The sequence below is a fragment of the Pteropus alecto genome, unplaced genomic scaffold, assembly GCF_000325575.1.
Source record: "Pteropus alecto unplaced genomic scaffold, ASM32557v1 scaffold3, whole genome shotgun sequence".
In the NCBI taxonomy this organism is placed as follows: domain Eukaryota; kingdom Metazoa; phylum Chordata; class Mammalia; order Chiroptera; family Pteropodidae; genus Pteropus; species Pteropus alecto.
Genome location: NW_006442484.1, coordinates 10858368 through 10879566, shown reverse-complemented (window position 1 = coordinate 10879566; position 21199 = coordinate 10858368). Strand labels below are relative to the sequence as shown.

The 21199-nt window shown below is 34.2% G+C and overlaps 1 protein-coding gene and 1 pseudogene across 3 annotated transcripts in view; both read left to right on the top strand.

Annotated features, from left to right (window-relative positions):
- DPP10 (dipeptidyl peptidase like 10) overlaps nucleotides 1–21199 on the top strand; it is a 1220852-nt gene that overhangs the window by 236818 nt on the left and 962835 nt on the right. The gene's annotated exons all lie outside the window — the stretch shown is intronic.
- LOC112470660 lies at nucleotides 1259–1377 on the top strand (annotated as a pseudogene).

The following is a 21199-nucleotide window of genomic DNA, read 5'->3' as shown; positions in this document are numbered from 1 at the left end:
CAGTTCTAAAACTTCTGAGCCAAGTGACTTCGGAAAATTACCTAAATTTGCTGAGTATTAATTTCCTTAACTGTTTTACAGATAAAAATAGTAATAGCTAATTTGACAAATTGTGAGAATTAAGACGCATATGCAAAATTCTCTATTGCTTGGACTTTAAGTAGTAACAGCTAAACACCAACCAATCAAAATAAGAAATAGTAATTTGTTAGTAAACTCTATGGTACCCAACAAATTAAAGAATGCAAAAACAAGAATAGATCCATAGATACAATGAAATTAAAATCAGGATATCATAATGCTAGGACTTACCATTCCTCTCTCTTTATTTCTTATCTCTGTTTCTTTCTAAATTGCTTTCGATTATTAGTTTCCATGACTCCAAGCTATAGCATTTGCCTTGTTAACTCCATCAGAAAAACTAGGGTAATCTCTCTGATTGGCTCAACTTGGGTCATGTGTCTAACATTAGACTCATTCTTATTGTTGATATTATGAGGGCTTTAAATAGCTCATCTGACTCACATGCTCACATGTGTGATAGATGGCCCAAGCAGGGGAAAAAATGTAGCTACTGCAGTCAAGTACTTGTCTGCCTAATGTACAAATGCCCTCTCAAAAACAATTCTAAGAGTTTCTATCTAATATAATTCAAGTATCACACATGCAATCTCTTTCAAGTAGTAGACAATTCAAAATAATGTTCAACTACTGCAACCATTCCTAAGTTTAAAGTCTCTCTCTATGATGTGCATCATTTTAGTAATATATGGATTTGACAATCATTATCTTGCAATGTATGAGTAAAATCTATATATTTAACCAGTCTTCAGACACCTACTACATAACGATGGTGAAGAAATAGGAAAATATCAATTGAAATTACCATACAGAAAAGGGGACAGAGGAATGAATCTCCACATATCTGTCCCTGGTTAAAGAAAATATTGTATACTAGTGGACAGGGACAGTAAGAAGTAGTCATTGGTTGGCTCGAGTGCTTCCACTGCTTGAATTCTTGGTCATTCTTTCTGGCTTCCCCACATGCCCTTTATAGTTCTCCTCCTGAACATTATTATTTTGGGTCATACTTGAGGAAAAGTTTAGGAAGGATTACCACTGAACCATACTCTTTTAGTGGCCCTTTTCTGGTATGGTCAGAGGGACTAGAAATTGTCTTAGAAGTTAAATATCAACAGGTATATCTTTGAAATATGTTGAATTTATTTGGCAATTCAATTACTTAAAAATAAAATTGGTCTATGGCCACGCTACCCTGAACAAGCCCGATCTCGTCTGATCTCAGAAGCTAAGCAGGGTCGGTCCTGGTTAGTACTTGGATGGGAGGCTACCTAGGAAGATCAGGTGCTGTAGGCATAAAAAATAAAAAAAAATAAGGGATCATAAACTGACAAGGTCCTTGCAATCTGTGAGGTCAACCAAGGGTTGCCTCGCCTAACAAATAAATAAATAAATAAAAATAATAATAAATAAAATAAAATAAAATAAAATTGGCCACTTGATTTGGGTGTTTTATTTGGATATATCTCTCTTGTTTTTGTTTTTGTTTTATAAACATAGACAGAATTCTTAATCGGTTTTAATCTTTAAATATAAACCTCAACTTTACAAATTCTATCTTTGATAATAGTCTGCATGTTTTGCCCATTTCTCTAAGATTTATCTTAAAAAATTCAACCTAGCCTCTGCTGAGAATCTTAAGTTAATACTGAAATAACAAGTTCCTTGGGTCAATCAGGAATCCCTGAGAACTGGGCATTTTAGATAAGGCATATGCCGGAAGTGATAATGAGAGGTCAAGCCTCCCCATTTCTCTGGCTGCCTCCCTTTGCCAAATTTCTGCCATTTCCTTTTCATGGCCTCTGTAGCACATATACTTAGCCATTTATACAACCTGGGAACATGCAGTCTCCCATCTTTACAGTATGTCCTTTCTTCTCGTCTATTTATTCCAGTCTGTCACAACTTCAAAGTTCAGTTGAAACAAGTTTTCTATAATGAAAAATTTTCTTCCAATTCTGCCCTAAATAGATGTTTTCTCCACTTGAAAATCCAAAAATTATAAATTTACATTTTATCATACACTATCTTGTGCCGTTCTCTGTACCTATGAGTCATATCACCTCAAAGAAATTCAAAGGGAGAAACATACGCAATTTTATTTTATTTCTATAGCACTCAGCTCAAGACTGAATATTAATTCACTAACTTTGTTATTCATCAATCAGGAATCATTTATTATATATACATTATATTCTTGTTGCTATCATAGGGCTTTGTAATAGAAATAATAAACAGACTATTTTTGAACTCAAGAAAATTACAAGTTAGTGGGTAGAACAAAGAATTGACTGGACAAATATAGCAAACACAGATAACATTTGGCTGTGTTGGCTGTACACATGGACTACTAGAAGAATCCTAACAAGTCTATGTAAATAAGCAAAAGAAGATCTTAGAAGTATTCATAGAAGTCATGATTTTTGATCTAGGATGTGAAAGCTAACAGGAAATAGTTGAATGGAGAAAATGGTGGGGTCCAGCTTGTGGAAAGTCACAGAGGCACATGCATTTAAAGACCTATATGGAATTTTGCAGAGTCAGAGCAATGATTATCTTTTATTTTTTCCTACCTAGATACACTCGAAGATTAGAACATATTTAGTTTTGCTGCCCTGTGCAGCAATGATTCACCCAAAAGAGGTGAAGAAGGCCTTACTCTCTTGCAGAAAACATAACAAAAACAGCAAGCCTGTACTTTGTCGGGAAAACCTCCCGGAGGTTTTTGATGCTTGGTCCTAGGAAACAGTGCTTTCCCTTCTACTTAAGAATCACTAGGCTAAATGACTAGGTAAGTATGGAAACTGGGAGTAAAAGTTAGAACTATGATGAGTTGCTTTTGTGTTCTGAGCATACAGAAGTAAACAAGCTCTAGTCTTTTCACGAGAGCATTTCATAGGCCAGGTGAACTGACAAGTGAAAATAAGAAGAAAAGACCCCTGACAGAAATGGGAACCATATTCAATGGGTCAGAGAAGAAGAACTAGGTAAGGCTTTCTGGAGGAGGTTATGTCTGGGCTGAATTTAATAAAGAACTCTGTATTAATAGTCCCCATTTTCAATAAATGTAAAGAAATAGAATTATAGCAGGACATATATTCTTATGTATTCTTAGTCACCTCAAAAACCTGGGTGGTGGTGCTGGGTTATCAAGAAAATATTCTGGTAAATTAAACTCAGAGTATCTTTGCTGAAAGACCTGAAGAGATAAACTCAACTGATGTCTTATCTTGGTTGGTTTGCTAAAATATGTATGTATATGAAATACGATTTCCAAAAAGTTCTAAGGAGATTAAGGAAGCTATTAGGTGTCCAATGGGAAGGAAAAGGAAGTTTCATTGATAAGGAATAAAATGTCATGTCTAGGACTTCAGAAGTTTCTAAGATGAAGTTTGTTTTATTTTTTTATTATTTTGACTGTGGCCAGCTTTACCCTTGGTAAACAAACAAACAAACAAACAAACAAACAAACAAAAACTCAGTAACTAAAAGGAATATTTCATTAAAATATTATCATCTTATATTTGATTTATATGATCTAATTATCTCTAACAGTACTGTGAGAGAATGGACTCTGATGAATCAGTTGTGTGGTGGTGATGGAAAGACAGAAGTCCTGGTGGACCAGGTATAGCATAGTGACATTGAGCATCTGGGAAATGATAAAAGAGAAGCAAATTAGGCAAAATTTACTTTAGTTTTCTACACACTGATACTAAGACATTACAATAATTGAATTGGAAAATGTGTGTATGTATATGTACAAGCATGTATATATGAGTTTATAGAGGAGTGGAAAAAAGTGAGCAATTAAAAAAACAAAATTTATCTAAATATGGTCTTTTCTACTGTTGGAGGTTATGGATCATATTGGAATCTTTTTGTAACAAGCAGAAAGTGTTAAATTAGTTTCAAAATCCATGGTGTTGATTTCAGTATTTTATTGGTTCAATTGTCTTGCAGCATGTTAAAATTTAGAAATTATTTGCATTATTTATACTTCAGTATTTGGATAGGCTTACTTTCCATTGACATCTTAAAATGTAAAATATTTATAGAACATATCTGAGATTGGATGACATTTAGGTGGGAGGCATCTGCCTTCCATTCAATGAAGCTAGCATGCCTCTTCCTAAAATGTCATTAACATTCCAGAGTAATACTCATTCCTCAACTCAGCCTTGTTTTTTTCAATTCCTTAGGTGTCTCCATTTTATTCAAGAGGCATTTTATAATCTACATGCAGAAATGATTTTAATGCTTAATGGATAACATTTTTAAAAATATATCTACTACATAATTTAGAAATTCTGAGTGTGTTTGTGTTTCTCTGTGTATGTACTTGTGTAAGATGAAGCCAAGGAAAGTGTATTCTAAAATAAAGGTGAATAATATTACTTTCTTTGTTTTTTCTTTCAGAGCTTAGCCCAAATAAAGGAATATCAGAAACATTTCAGACAGTAGAACATGAACTTTGGAGTAAGATAAAGACTGAAATCTCAGCATTGCCACTTAACAATCTAAGTAACCTTGGGAAAATTACCTAACTTTCTTTGAACTCAGTTTATTAATTTTTAAAATGAGAATAATAAAAATACCTTTCTCAAAGGACCATTATGAGGATTAAGAGAATTATTAATATAAAACATAGCCCATAGTCAAGCACAAAAAAACCTCAATGGATTTTATTTCATTTATTATAAGACATCAATTCCCTCATACACACACACACATTTTAATATATCTGTAGAGGAGATATACCTTACCATTTATGCTGTCTTATAGTTAATTTTACAGTTGATGAATCATAGTATTATTATATAAACATATAATTAATAATTAAAACATAACATTCAGTTTAAAAATGTTAGAAGTCAGCACTATGAAATCAGATACCAACTATCCCATTGGGTATAGTTTGCAGTGAAGGATAAACACATGACAAATTTGTAAATTAGGATGGAATTAATATATGCTTCCTCCATTTTGAGTTTATCCTACAAAATTTTGTTGAATCAAAAACCATGTGACAAGTTCTGTGTAGGTCAAAGATCTAAAAGATAAGTAGAACATGATCCTTGTCTTCAAAGATCTAACAGATGTCTCATGGAAGATAGCAGAACTATATAAATACAGTAACAGACATAGGTACCTAAGCTAAGAGTTTACATAGAAGAGGGATCTAATCCATAAGAGAGGAGAGGATAAGAAAGGCATAATGGAGGATATGATTACTGGACTAATTCTCAACAGACTAGTGGAGTAGGTAGACAAAAGGTGAGGGAAAATGTGTTCTAGGAAGAGGAAACATATAAAAAAGACTTGGGGAGAGGGAATTAGAATGGTCTTTCTGGCTTGAGAAACTACATGATGTTTAATTTGGATGAAATATTTGGGGAAGGAGGGAATAAAAGAAAGGTAAGAAGAATCAGCTCTTGGAGTATACTGCATAATCTATTCTTATAGACTTGGACTTTATCATAAGTTAAATATAAATATTCTGAAGTAAATTAAAGTGGAAGAGTGAAATAATCACAATTTTATTTCCAAAATACTGTTCAGTATACATTAAAGTGGACAAACTTGTTAGAAACTTTAATAATTCTTAATAATGGTTCTGTGATGTAGTAGAATGGGAAGATTTGAGAGATTATTAATAGGAGGTAAAACCTATGAGACTTTGTGATTAATTAGATATGAAATAGAGATAGGAGTCAAGATTGAATTAACACATCTCAGTTCTTTGGATGAGTTTGTACATTATTTACATGACTCAAGGTACCTAAATAGTTGTATGTTGACTGATCATCCATTCCTCTGAAAATTCTGTGTATAGTTCATAGACAAATAACCATAGTAAATTCATATGTGATTATTAAGAGAAAAAAAATATTGCTGAATTAACATTTTAGAAATACTCAATTGTCTAGAGTAGATTTTTATTTTTATTTTTCCCATAACAAAGTGATGACTTGGAATATAACATGACACCAAAAAATAGCAAAATAAAAAGGATCTTTGAAGCAATTCTTTTTAATCTTACCTTATTCTTAACAACATTTCTCTGTTCTAAATCCTTTATGGTCCTGGGGAGAATTATATTTCAAATTCCATAATTGTACAGAAGAATTGGAGTCCTATAAAAACGTAGAGTACTCCTTTTAAAGGCACTTTTTATTACCAACCGAACTTATGCTGTAATGCAGTCAAAGACATTGTTTAAAGCATCATTAAAAGAAGCTCTTTGGTATGACTGCTTTGTCTTAAAAAATGTAGCATGCTCTTATTTAATATTATCATATTACTACAATCAACTGTATATTTGTTGAAAGACTTATAGTATGTTATTTAGGGTATTGAACCAGCACAAAATATACATGAACTTTATCAGTTTTCATTTTCTCTTTACAGACCAAGAACAATATTAAATGACATTTTATGACATTTGATGAGTATTTAAAATTTGTTATTGTGGGTGTTCAGTGAACCATAAAATATAAGTGTAACTGGTTGGCTGTGCTTCCATTATGAGAAATGCAAGCTAGAAGCACTGAATTCAGCATCCTACAATACGTGCTCATTTTCCATCAATGTCTTGCTCCTGACCCTCTGCCAAGTTCATTATCTCCTCTGTGTGTAAATTTGTCCATAAGAAAAATTAGGAAAAAATAAAAAGTAAGTTAATACTTGCCTCCCAAATGATCTGAATTCCAGGTATGGAAAATCTTACATAAGGTTAAAAGACTGGTTTATCAACTGCTACCTTCATTTGTTTGAACGTACTACAATGTTCTGTAGGAAAGTAGCTAAGAGACTGATGTAATAGTCCTTTTTCAACCTTCTAGCCATAAAGACGGTTCTTTATTTGCAACCGAAGCTATTATATCCAGAGCCTATGGTTGTTTGGTGCTTTTAAGGATGGAAATTTTAAAAGAGAAACAGCATATAAATGTGAAAATGTCCTTTGGGGCATTATTTTATTACTAAATGTCTCTTATCATTTAGCAAACTAGATGCAATATGAAAAATTCAAAGTTTGTTTCTGGCTAGTTGGCAAAGAACCAAATAACAGGTACTGAAAAAAATAATAGTTAACTTAAGTAGTGTGTGTACATGTGTGGGCATGCACGATAAGGCAAGTTAAAGAGGCAAATAAAAAAAAGTCATCAGGGGAAAGGCAAAAGCCATTTGGCTTGAAAAAGCTGCATGGCATTATGGAGTAAGAATGGGCTTTGGAGGCTGGCAAGCCTGGGTTTGGATTATGGCATTTTTAGTTTATTATTAACTTATGAGCATTAATTTTTTCAATTAAAAAATACATGATCATACTAATAGCTTACAGAGTTTTTTTTTTAATTAATTTTTATTATGGTGACATTGGTTAACAAAATCCAGTAAGTTTCAGGTGTACAATTCAACAGTAAGGCATATACATATTGCATTTTGTGTTCACTGACCATAGTTAGATTTCTTTCTGTCACCACATATTTGACCCCTTTAACCCAATCTACCTCCTTCCTCCCCGTTTCCCCTTACAACTAGTCTATTGTCCATGTCCATGAATCTCTGTTTGTTTGTCTTGTTTGTTGCTTTTAGGTTTATATCCCACATATAGTGATATCATGTGGTTTTCAACTTTTTCTGTCTGGCTTATTTCACTTAGCACGATTATGTCGAGGTCCATCCATGTTGTCACAAATGGCAGTATTTTATCTCTTCCAATGGCAGTATTTTATCTCTTCCAATGGAATAATATTCCATTATATGTACTGCAGCTTCTTTATCCAACTGTCTGTTATGGGACACTTCGGTTGCTTCCATGTCCTGGCCACCATGACATGCTACGGACATCGGTGTGCAGACCAGTATCTTTTTGGATATAGGTTTTCAAGTTTATAGGGTAAATACCCAGTAGAGATATTGCTGGATCATATGGCAAATCAATTCTTAGTTTTTTGAGGAAACTTCATATTGTTTTCCATAGTAGCTGTAGAGTTTTAAGAATCAAGTGAGTCTATGAAAGTTAAGCAGAGATCAAGGTATAAGCTATACTATTGGCACTCAGAAAACTGCATTCACTCTCTCTTTTAATAATGGAAGCTATTGACAAAGCAAAGAGTACCGAGTAGAGCACAGTAAAGATAGCTTGCCCATCCTCCCAACCTTTTGAGATAATGGATCAGGCTTTTTGTTGATGTCTCTTTCAGGTAAGTATGTTCAAGCTGCCTTAGGGTGGAAAGAACCTCCGGATTATAATTGACGTGTAGAAAAGCCGCCAGAGAGTCTTTCAAAAATCACCTTAGTAAGCCTACAATATTCAGTCCTGGTAGGTTAACATCAGTAACTACTGAACTGAGTGGTATTGAGTTGCAGACATTGATCAGAAAGAGAATCTAATGCATTAGAAAAGGAAAATACCAAGGTCAGTTAGTAGAAATAAAGCTAAGTAAGTTTATGGTAACATATAGGTAAAAGAGATCAAATTGCAAATCTTTAACTAAACAAGGAGGAGATTACAAAGAGACTAGCAGAAGTGGAACTTCACTGCAGTAACTTCAACCTACACATACTTCTTTGCTTCCTATTAACTGGAAGTCACATTCCAGCCCTTACAGAAAAGGCAGTTGAGGACTCTTCAAAATATACTTCTTATAGTTTTAGGTTTGGTTTATATATTATCAACATTATATAAATATTTATAATTTCACTGTGACTTGTTTTACTATTTATATAGTTGATTTCATGTATTGTATATTTTATAATCTTTTATATTTCAAATGTTTATAAAATAAATGTCCTCTTACAGAGAGTCATATCCTATGTGGAGATATCTGGGTTTCAAATTGGAATTAAAAAGAGGGGCATTTTTTTTAACATGAAGATAGGTGTAATACACTTCTAATACCCAGTTATTGTTCTGCAGAATGAGTCAAGCCTTGTGATCCTGCTCTTAAAGCATCATTAACTTAATCACCATAAGCCTAATGATCAGATTAAAACACTCATAGTTATCATTAAACTTTACCAGTCATGATGGTGCCCAGGAAGCCATCAAACCTTTCTCTAGCAAGGCTGGATTTTTTTTTTTTTTTTTTCGAGAAATGAAAATAAGCAAATGGACAATGGTAGGCCTTTATCAAAGGTAGACTTTACTCTGTGCAAAAGTTCTGAATATTTAAAGTTCTAAACTCAGTCAAGCCTCTCATCGTCACCTGAATATGAGTTCTCAGTCTACACTTAAGCTTTCTTTCTTTTCTTTGAAGATTGTATCATTATTGCTTTTGGGTTTGATATAACATGGTGATCTTAGGTAACATATCGAGACTTCATTAATGGTTTCACAAAGCCTTAGTCTTCTTGAGTATCTAGCTTAGAAAAATGTCAAACTGCTACCTCCCTATTAGTGCACTTTTGGGGTTCTAACATATACTTTTCCTCTTCCAGAAAGCTGATTTTTTAAAAAAATATCATTTTTTATCTTTTAGCATTAAGCCTTTGTTAGTTTTAAAGATATTATAACTTATTCTTCCTTTCCTTTCTCATGTATTTTATAGTTAAGGATTCTGGATACTACTACAATAGCTTTTCTTATAAGATAGCACTAATGATAGTATATTTATAAGTCAAACAAAGCCTCTTAATCACTCATTCTTTTATTTATTTATTTATTTATTTATTATTTATATTTATTTAATTTTATTACCAAAAAATGTAGTAAAGTTGGAAAATACCAAACTACAGAAGAAAATTAGTCATTATTCCAGAATTTAGGAACAGATCATCTTACATTTTTGAAAACATTTTAGATGTATTATTTATACTATAATTTAGATACCTTCATAATGTCTGTTTTAATCCATTGCTATAGCACAATTAAAAGTTCAATATTTTGCCTCTTATGAAGATAGCAATTTTTTACCCAATTCCACTATGGCGTTTATAAAACATAAACAATATTCTTTATGTATATTTTGAAATTATTTCAGAAAAACCATTTTTCAAAGATACTCATTTCCCCTCTCATCAAAAGGTAATGGGAGTTAAGTAAGAGACAGTGGACCTGTGTGGTAGAAGTCTGAACACACCAAGAGTGTGTGGTGGCCAAACTCCCAGGAGGCCCTTAATGATATCCATCTTCCAGTGATCATATCTCCATATATTCCCCTTCCACATTGTATTGAATTTAGTCCGTGGGGCCAAAAGAATATGGCAAGACTGATGGTGTATTACTTCTAAAATTAGGTTTAAGAGAGAATTCAGCTTTCTTCTTTCTCTCTCTCTCCCTCCCATCACTCTCTCTGAGAGAAGCTGACTACCATATCATAAAAAAAAAGAAGCCCATATGGAAAAAAAAACTGAGGCTTTGTGCCAAGAGCTATGTGAGTGACCCCATCTTGGAAGTGGATCCTCCAGTCCCAGTCAAGCCTTCTTATGACTGTAGCCCCATCCAACATCTTGGCTGCAGCCTCATGAAAGACCTTGAGACATAAACACCCAGCTAAGACTGTGCTGGTTTCTTGACCTCAGAAACTGTGTGAGATAATTTTTTATTATTTTCAGAAGCTAACTTTCAGAGTAGTTTATTATGTACCAATAAAGATAAATATAGGAAGACCAAGGGATCAGGTACTTTTTGCTATGCTCACAACACATAAAATCAGAAAATAAATAGCAACTCCTCTAGAAGAAGAATTAATTAGATCAAAGTCAAAAGAACAAGACTCAATCAGTCAAGAGACCTAGGAAAGGGAGTGAAAGTTTAGAGAGTTGAGGACATAGACATTAAAAGTGACCTGTGGTCTGAATGAATTCCAGAGACCAAGTGTAACTGCCTATTTAGCTCTTTTCATGTTCTCAGCATGCGTTTGGAATTATGAGTTCGGTGTATTCAAATGAATGAAGGTAAGAGAGTCATATTATGTTCTGAATGATGTTTGCATAAGTAAGTCAGGAATGGCTTCCAATATAATTGTCCCTCTTATGCTAAATTTCTTGATTACTATCTTATCGTGTTTATGAAATAAATGTCATACTACCTTAAAATATAAGTTCCATTGGGAAGGAATAGTCAATTCCCATCTTTAAATGCTCTCACGATACATTCAATAATCTTAGGTGTTATATTCCAGACGTCATGTTTTTTGTAGACAAAGAGTTTTTATTTTAAAATAAATGGATAAGTTACACCTTATCATTTACCTTAAACCTACAGTTATCTGATTTTTGGGGTATATAGGCTGCTTTAAGGAGGAAGATATAAAACTACAAATCATTAAAGTGTGATAAATCTAAAACATCATATAAGAATAATACAATATAACATATGTATATGTACATGTGTATGTAATATAATATATGCATATGTGTGTATAATATGTGTATATGTATATACACATATGTGTATACATATACATATATATTATATTAAATATGTACAGAGAGAGAGAGACAGGGAGAGAGAGGATAAGTTATGATAACTCCCAGGCATAAAAGTAAAATGCAGATATAAGAAACTTTCACTTGCCATATATTAACAACGTTGCTCCATATTGATCTTTGAAGAACACAAATATGACCATATTACATCTCTACGTAAAATTCTTCAGTAGCTCCCCAACACATAAAGTAAGTATCCTTAGCCTGTACTTATGAAGCATTGCAAGTTCAAAGGCCTTTTGGGGAATCTCTGATCACACTGCAAACACTATTATGATAAAATGAAAATTTTTCCTCCTCACCTCCATATTCTCGTTAGGAAATTGTCACCTTTCTTTCAAGCTCTTGGCTCATATGTAAGTATGATGAAGGAAACCTTAGCAGTCTTTGCTAGGCAGAGGCTGTTACCATTATAAACCTTAGAATTGTGTTTTAAGAGAAAGTATTAGCAAGAGGAAGATTTGTTTATTAAGGCAAATGAATGAAACAACTGAGTAAATACAGGATCTGAAGGCCTCCTAATACTCTCCCAATTCTATCAAGGTGAATGTAATTAAGTAACTCAGAGCTGAGGCCATGCAGTGTGGGAGGAGAAGAGGGACCGAGAAAGAGGGATAAAGGAGAGAGTGCAAAGGAAGCACTGTCCTGGACTCTGTATAAACAAAGAGAAGAGTACATATCTATTTTCTGCAATGTATTTTTCAAGATATTGTTGGATAAAATCAATCAAAATCTAATTCAGATTTGTTCACTACATAAGGGACTTAATGGCTGCCATAAAGAAGGCCCAGTGGTAGGTGGGCATCAAGGCTTATTGATTCTGTGACTCTAAAGTATAAGTAAGTGCTAAATTTCTTCTCATCATTTTCATTCTGCCTCTCGTGGTACCAGCTTAATTATAAAACCTGTCTCCCTATCATGGTCACAGAATATGACTGGCAGTAACCTTTGGGTCTGCTATGCTTTTAATCATATAGATAAAAAAAGAAATTGTGCTATTTGCTTCTTGAAGCCCTCCCAGAAAAGCAAAGATGCTCATTTCCCAGAAGCATTTAGCAAACCTTTTTAGTAAATTACTTGGTCAAATAAGTTTCTCATGCTCTACCGTGAATCAATAACTGTGACCAAAGGGTGGGATTTTGGTCATTATCTTAAACTGGAACCACATGTCTTACCCGTAGATTGAGTCAGTTTCTCTCAAAGCATTTTATGTTATCTAGAGGAGGAGTAGCTGTTCAAATGAAAATTGGGCAAGTCTCCATGAAAATAGAAAACAAAAAACAAAAGCTGTTGATACTGCTGAAACAGTCACCGCAACCATTACTATTTCATTACTATTTTATTTGTCTGATGGAGCAAGAATAATTTATTTTCTGGCTATAGACTTTACTTCTCATCTTTCCAGTATTGAGACTATATAGACATGTATTTTTAATATGCATATATGTATCCTTTCCTGAAGAAAGATTACATAACATTCACTTGAAATGGAAAGAAACTATGATCCTAAAATGTTAAGAATCATTGAAATTTAGGTAAAATTCCTAGATAAGCTGGTTCTTGCTTCAGTTCTATTGTTTCCCCAACTTACATTCACATCATTGACACAAAAACCACTCTGACCTTTCCCTTTTGTCATCGCAGGCATTACACACTCTGTCATTTCCTCTTCTATTTCTTCTTCCTGGTAAACCCTAACTCTCTCTTCAAGACTGACTTCAATTGCAACCTCTCCAGTGAAGCTTTTCTTTATTGCACTGTTTAAGAACAGAGTTGATCCACCTCTTTTGTACCCTAAGCATATGATAACAATAAATGCATACCCCATCGCATTGGTACTCTTTGTTTGTATGTCCCACTCCTTTATGAGACCATGAGCAACTTAAACACAGGATGTGTCTTTACTATTTATCTTTAGATTAGCTGTTCTGGCTTGTTAAACCCTTTTTTCAGTAAACATACAACCATTGGTAGACTTAGTTTTAGCAAAGTGGCAATAGAGAATTGTAGAAGCTTTGTTATGGTGCGCTATTATTATTATTGTTGTTAACTTTAGAGAGTCTTTCCTCACCTTTGATTAAGTCCTAGGTACTTAGGACAGTTTGGTAAAGATAGATCTTTGGATAAATTATATGATTCCATTTAAGTTCTTAGGAAGTCACACATTATTCCTTTAAATCTAGATAACAAATATAAATCTTAAAAGTTGACATTTATTGAATCCTTTCTATATGCCAGGCACTGTACTAAGTTCTCTACACATATTATTTTCTTTGATCTTGACTAAAATCTCAGGAAGTAAGTTTTATTATTATTATAATTCTAACTTTATTAATGAGAATGTTTAGGTTTATAGAAACTATATAATTCGCCTACTGTCACTATCTGTAAGTAGAAGAGATGGGATTTGAATTCAAGTTTCTCTCTCTACAATTAAGTATTTGAAGATCAATTAAAGATCATGCTTTGAGGTACTCTGTGTGTTAGATATTTTATCATAAAATATTGTTTAACTTATAACAATCCTGCAATGCAGAAACCATTAAACGAATTTTAAATGTGGGGAAATTCATATTTTAAAAAGATAACTAAATTTTCCAAAAGAGCATAATCTGCATTTGTTAGAGCCACACTTGGATAGTAATACACTCTACTCCTGAGAAATTGCAGTCATTTTTCAATCAAAACCCAGGAAAACAGAGTGCAGGCTACATTTAAGGAATTATTTTGTGTGTATGTCTGAAAAGCCAGGCTATTATGAAAAGTTTCTGCTTTGTAGGAATCTATAGCACTGCTGAGATAATAAAATATAGTATTATAAAATATCAGAATTAGAATGGCTATTTGAGGTCATCTAAGAAAATAATGTTAAAAGTTAAATACCAATGAAAAATTTAAATAGCAATTCAGTACAAGTCTAGAAAGATATCTCTGGATAGAGGTATTTAATTTTTTATTGGATCAATAATTATAAACATAGTGAAAACTTTCTTTGTGAAATCTACTCCTCTGAAATTCTGTAAGTGACCTTACTGTGATGTAATGTGATTGTCACTTTTTGGGGGGATCAGTCCTACTAGACTATAAGTTACTTGAGGGAAGGTACGAACCATATATTATTGTATTTTTGTTCCCAGAACTTGACTCTATTTGTGGTATGGTACTCAGTAGGTATTCAGTGAAAATTTATGGCACGAGTCCACCATCACTCCAACTATGGGAGCATGGTCAGGAAAACCATGACAGAAAATGCACATTTTGAAGTAAGGAAAGGTTTTTGTAGGTTAAGATGATGTGGAAAGGTGTTCCAGGAGAGTAAAATGATGTGAGATACTTTATGGTGTCAGGAGAGAATCATAGTGGATATTTACTTCTCCCAACATCTTAATAAAAAATGAGTAAATTACTTTTCATTTTCACAGACAGAAGTTTGTTTCTAGGCTTGCCCAAATGGACTGGTATACTTGTTTGAATATGATTTCCATTTGCCTTGACATTAAAATTAAAGCAAGTGAAAAGGTCAAGTTTATTCAGAAAATTGTTAACTATCCTTGGGAAAAACATAATTCGGCATGTGTGATTTTAATCAATTTTCATTCATTGTTAAATTTCACACAAATTTTAGTGTGATGTCCATGGGAAATAGAAATGATGGCTGGTTTTATAGGTATAATAAATATACCTAAATCCAAAGTCCTCTAGACAATATTTTTTAATAAAGCATATTTGTCTGGTTCCATAAAATAGAAATGTTTAAATTAGAAGAGCTTCTTGCACAGATGATAGGTTAATAAGAGCATTTCAATTTGTAGCCTTCATTATTTATAATGCCAAAAGGGAAAATTGACTTAAACGTGCTGTCTGTGCTGTAAATCAGAGTAGTTACATAATGTCTGGGCAAGAGACATAGCGAGGAAGAACCTGGAAGTGAGAGATCAGAAAGAAAAAAGAGATTTGGCCTTTTCTCTGCCACTGTCTCAGAATAAAACTACACCACAAACTTTTCCAAGATTTTAGTTAGATCCCCACCATAGTGCTGGGGACCATGAGGGCACTAGGACAAGGCTTAGTCTTTTTATGATATGATGAGGATTAGGAATAGGGTAATACTCAGAATAATATATTTGAGAAAGTAATTCATGTCCATAAATACAAAACAGATAAACATGACATTAAGCACTAGAGCTGTAAAAATGCTAGAGATAGATGTGCTGATGATAGAAGTACTGCTGATGATAGAGGGTTAAAGATGAAAAGGATGAGGGTGTGGCCTGGAATATTATAAGAAGGGTTAAGGGGGGACGTAGGTCTTAGCCTGAACTGTAGTATAAGGGGAGGATTTGAACAGGCTGATAGAGTTGAAATGATCATTCAGGCCTTGGGAAACAAGGTCTTAAGTAGAGAGACAGGGATAAGGATGCCGTGTGATATAACTGCAGATACTAGTTTAATCTGCTATGAGCAGCGTGTATGTATATGCTGGAAAGTTTGATTGACTGAGGCAAGTTAAACCTGAATATATAACCCAAAGAAATAATAGCTATCTCAAAATAAAATGTTGACTAATTTCAACTATTCGCAGGGTCATTACAACTAAACCTTGAGAATATTACCATTGGTGTCCCTCAGTAAGGAGTAATATTCTTTTGTAAATTGGTTTTAAAATCTCTCTTTTCCCTTCTTGGGAAGTGTGTGTGGGTACGTATGATGAGTTTCAAGCATATAATATGCCTGCAAAATGCAGAGATGGAGTTTACAAAAAAAAAAGAGGGGTGTTACATATTGAATTATACCCCCCACCTCCCAGTGAAGCCCTAACCCCCAATGTGACTATATTTGGAGATGGGGCCTTCAAGGAGATAATTAAGGTTGGATCGAGTCACAAGGGTAGAGACCTAATCCAATAGGACTGATGTCCTTATAAGAAGAAGTGATGCCTAGAATATATACTCTAAGAGAAAAGGCCATGTGAAGACAGAAAGGAAGTCATCTACAAGCCAAGGAAAAAAGGTTTCACCAGAAACCAGCCCTGTCAGCACCTTGGTCTTGGACTTCCATTCTCCAGAAGTGTGAGAAAATTAATTACTGTCATTTAAGCCACCCAGTTTGTGGTGTTTTGTTATGGCAGCCAGAACATACAAATACAAGGGGCCATGGTCAAACAGAAATTACACAATGACAGAAAATCAAAAGGCAAGTTGAGCAAGATTCCTTCATGGACCCAGATGGAGAATTATAACTTTGTCAGCAGAATGAAAAAATTTTAATCCTGACTTGACATAATTTTTTTCTCCCAGTAACTTTTAATCGCCTTGCTATATTGGGTGCACTATACATATATGCTAAATTCATTGTTTTAGTGAGTGGTTATTCTAAATCCCATTTTTTCATAACTTTTTGAGGAAAAATAGAATATATATGTAAGAACTTTGTTCTGTCTTAATTTTTCTATAAACAATTTATAACTCATATCTGTCTTCTCATTTTACTTTCTTTGATCATCATAGTCTATCATTTGGCAAAAGGAAATAGAAAATACCAATATATCTTATGTTTACACTAAAAACATTCTGGCAAACTTGTTAGAAATAAAACACTTGGAAAAAACAGCAGGGAGTATAAAGGCCTACAATTCAACAATAACTTAATAACTGTTGAATTTATAAATTAAAAAGAAAAAGAAACAGAGAGGACAAGATAAGAGAGAATACCAGCTAGGATATTTTCAGTGGCAAATGATAAAATATTCACTAAAGCAAATTTAAATGATAAAGGTTCATATGTTCTAGTTACTGAGAAGATTGAGGGTATGCATGATTCAGGTGTGATTTGCTCAAGGCACCAACTCTATTTCTATGTTATTTTCTTAGTCCCACGTGTCAGCATCACTCTTAAGCTGGCTTCTCTCATGATAGAAAAATGTCGATATCAATTTGAAGTCTTCACATGAGTATTGCATGCAGAGAGGAAGGAGAGTCCATTGTTGTTAGTCGTGATCCTCACCTTAGGACTATCTATAATGTGTCTTAAGACAATAGTTATTTAAATTTTACATATTTTAGAAATGTGAGCTGTCCACACTGACCCCACAGGTCATATTTTAAACTTTGTGCAGACTAGCCTCCTCAAGATACTAACATCTTTACTATCAGTGAAACTTCTAGGTCACTGAAAGAGATGCCTGGCCATATCCTTTGATCTTAGAGTTATGTGACAAAAAGTCTGGATACAGTTCACAATTTGGCTTAGATATATGCCAGCTCGTGTTGCTGGAGTGTGTGTATCAGAGGGTGTTCTTGAAGGGGCTAAATTGTGAAGAGAGGCAATAGGACCTTGTATTAGTTCCTAAGGCTGTGATAACTAATTACCACAAACTTCATGGTTTAACATGACAGAAATTTACTCTCTCACAGTTCCAAAGCCCAGAATTTCAAAATCAAGGTGTTGGCAGGATTGCTTCCTTCTGGAAATTCTAAGAGGAAATGCCTCTCTTCAACCTCGAGTAGCCATTGGTAACCCTTGTCATTCCTTGGCTTGGAGATACATTACTCCTTTTTCTGCTTCCATATCTTCACATGGCCTTCCCCTCTGGGTCTTTGGGTTGCCTCCTTTTCTGTCTCTTATTAGGACATGCATTATTGAATTTAGGACCCACTCTTAATCCAGAATGGTATCATCTTGAGTTCCTTAATCAAATTATATCTGCAAAGACCCTAATTCCCAATCAGGTCAAATTTATACATGTAATGAGGGTTAGGACTTAGTTGTCTCTTTTTGAGTCCACTTTTCAACCCATTGCAAACTTCTTGGAGAAAATCACTATGAGTAAAACCCTAGGTAATGGACCAACAGAGTTTTTGGATGCATGATAAGTCCATGCCTGATATTCTGGCAAGGGGAGGATTCTGGCTTAAAGCAGTGGTCTATCAAGTGGGGAGAAGTGAAAATATTTTGTAACTTCTATTTATAATTTTGTTTATTTAAGGAAATAAGAGAGGAATAAAGGCTTTCTAATACTGAGCACATAAATTAACACCATGCCTCTCATTGGGTCTTCTGGTCACAGAGGCAGGCACGGATCATGGTACAAGTGGCATGCTGAGTGTGGAAGGGGTTCTACACTGATGAAGCAAAGATAGTCATGCCTCATTAGTCTACTTGCTTTCCTTCTATCGAAACTCATTGCTGTTTATATGGGCCCTATAAAGAGGAGTTACGAACATTTTCTACTTGTAACTAAGATGACCCTTACCAAAAGAACAAGAGCTTTGAAATGCTGCTACTATTTGAAGATATTACTAATAATGAGTGATATAAAATAAATAAAAGCTGGCACTTCTGCTCTTAGCATGAGATCTTATCGGTCCAAAGATAAGATAAAATCATGGTAATTTGTTCAAATCTGAAAAGCAATTAGCTACAAAACTCTAAATTATTAGACAGGAACTATTTGTATCATGAATTTATATCCGCTGTTGTTAGTTGTGATCTTCACTTTAGGTCGATGATGTGTTTTGAGACAACAGTTATTTAAATTTTACATACTTTAGAAATGTGAGCTCAAATATGTTGTATTGTTAAGAGAAAATGATTTATAAAGTTTGAGGGCTACTGGTTTAATAGAAATAACTGCACTGTTTGGGATTCAATAGCTCTGCTTGAGAACTCCTCTGGAAAAAAAATGAGTCATGAGAGCATGACTGGCCATTTGGGTAGCTGAAAACAGAACCATAGGTTAGCAGCCCAGGATGGATTCAGAAATTAAGTGTCTAGCTTGGTGTGCTATTCTGTTGTCGAATGTCAATTAAGCAGAGCAAAGGCCAGAGTAGTGGACCCACAGATTTCTCCTGTGACCATTAACTATCCCTACCTCTCAATTTCTTCTCTCATCCTTACCACAGAGACATTTATTAAAACACACACACACACACACACACACTGGGGACAGAAAACTGAGTACTCTACTCTTCATTGAAGTAAGTGCCCCAGAGCACCAATGCCCGTAGTTCGATTGCAATTATGACTCAGCTGCACATAGTTGCACTGAAAGGAGAGAGAAAGGAAGGAAAATCAAGAAAATGGAAAAGGGAGAATTTGAAGCTTAGGCTATGTGATATGAGAATCCCTAGCAGCATTCTTCTTTAACTAATTTAGTCAGCAAATATTTATTCAATGATCCCTTTGTCCAGGTCCAGGGAGAATGCATATATAAACAAAGTACATGTGGTTTCCCAAGTTTTATGGAGTTCACATCAATGTCAATGTATTTCTTATCCTCTCACCTTTTACCTTTGTTCTGGTCCATGCATGTTTGTCCTTAGATTCATTTCTTCTTTCTCTACTCTGCCCTTGATCACAAGAAGCTGACCCATCAGGCCGTTTCCCAGACTTCCTTGTCAGCTGTTTTATGACTGTGTTCAACCCAGAGGTAGGCATAGTCAGGAGGCTGGAAGGCCCAAGGAAGGGAGAAACCAGGGCACTTTATCCCTCTCTTAAGCCTTAGGGGCAGCTCAGCACTGTATGCTTAAAGCAGCCTCTTTCTTCTTTAGTTTGTTATCTTCTTAATTATCTGTGTAAACAATGTTCTGTCTTGAATTTCCTCTATTTAAATACAAATAGTAGTTTCTGTTTCCCTGGTAGAGGACACTAAAACACACTTTAAATCAGAAGTAAATAGGTGACCCTTATTGAAATATTATACTTTACCACTTAGTTGTATAGTGTTTTGCATCTATGATTTTCTTCTCAGCCAAGATATTTTCTATACACTTTTCTACTTTGCTTTAGGAATTTCCCAGAACTAATTTCAATTTTGATATCCTAAAGGGGTATTGTAAGAAAATAAATAGAGTTTATTGATAAAGCAAAATCCATTTATAATTAGTGAATTGCAGATCAATCTATATGATGGAGATAGGTCTTAATAAGATTTTTCCCCCTCATTTCTTCTTTGCAGAGAGATTCCTGAAAGCCCATTATCTTTAATAGGAAATTTTTATTTATTATCTTTTAGAGGTTTGGAAGGACAAGAGCTTTAAGGGGAAATTGAGAAGAAGATGAGATTAGAAAAGGATTTCATGCAAAGAAAGAAATATATAAAGTAAACCACAGTACAGTCTTTACATATGCAAACAAAGTAACTGACCTATTTTCAGGAGGCTGTATTCTCTTGAGCTTTTCCAGTAATGAGAAGGTTTTATTGATAAATTGATACTCTCTCTCCACCAAATCTACTCTTTTGTTTCTAGTAAAAATGCAAAGCAAGCACTACAGTGTGGGAAGTAGTAAATACACAAGTTGGCAAACTACTGTGGCCTGTGGGCCAAATCTAGCCCATGGCCTGTTTTTGTAAATAAAGTTTTATTAGCACAGAACCACTGTCACTCATTTGCTTTCTGTCTATAGCTGTTTCCATGCTTCAAAGGCAGAGTTAAGTAGTTAAAAGAGACAGTGTGACCTACAAAGACAAAATGCTTACTATCTGTCCCTTTATGAAAAAGTTTGCCAACCTCTGCTACAGAGTAAGTTGCTTGTTTTTATGGAGGTCATTTGGCCCTCTTTCTTTTCATAAAAATGTTTTTGGAATGCTTACTATGTCAGGTACTGTGCTAGATGCTATGTAGAATAAAAGCACAGTTAAGGAATTCATCAGGTAGTAGGAGCAAGATGACACCTGCACATA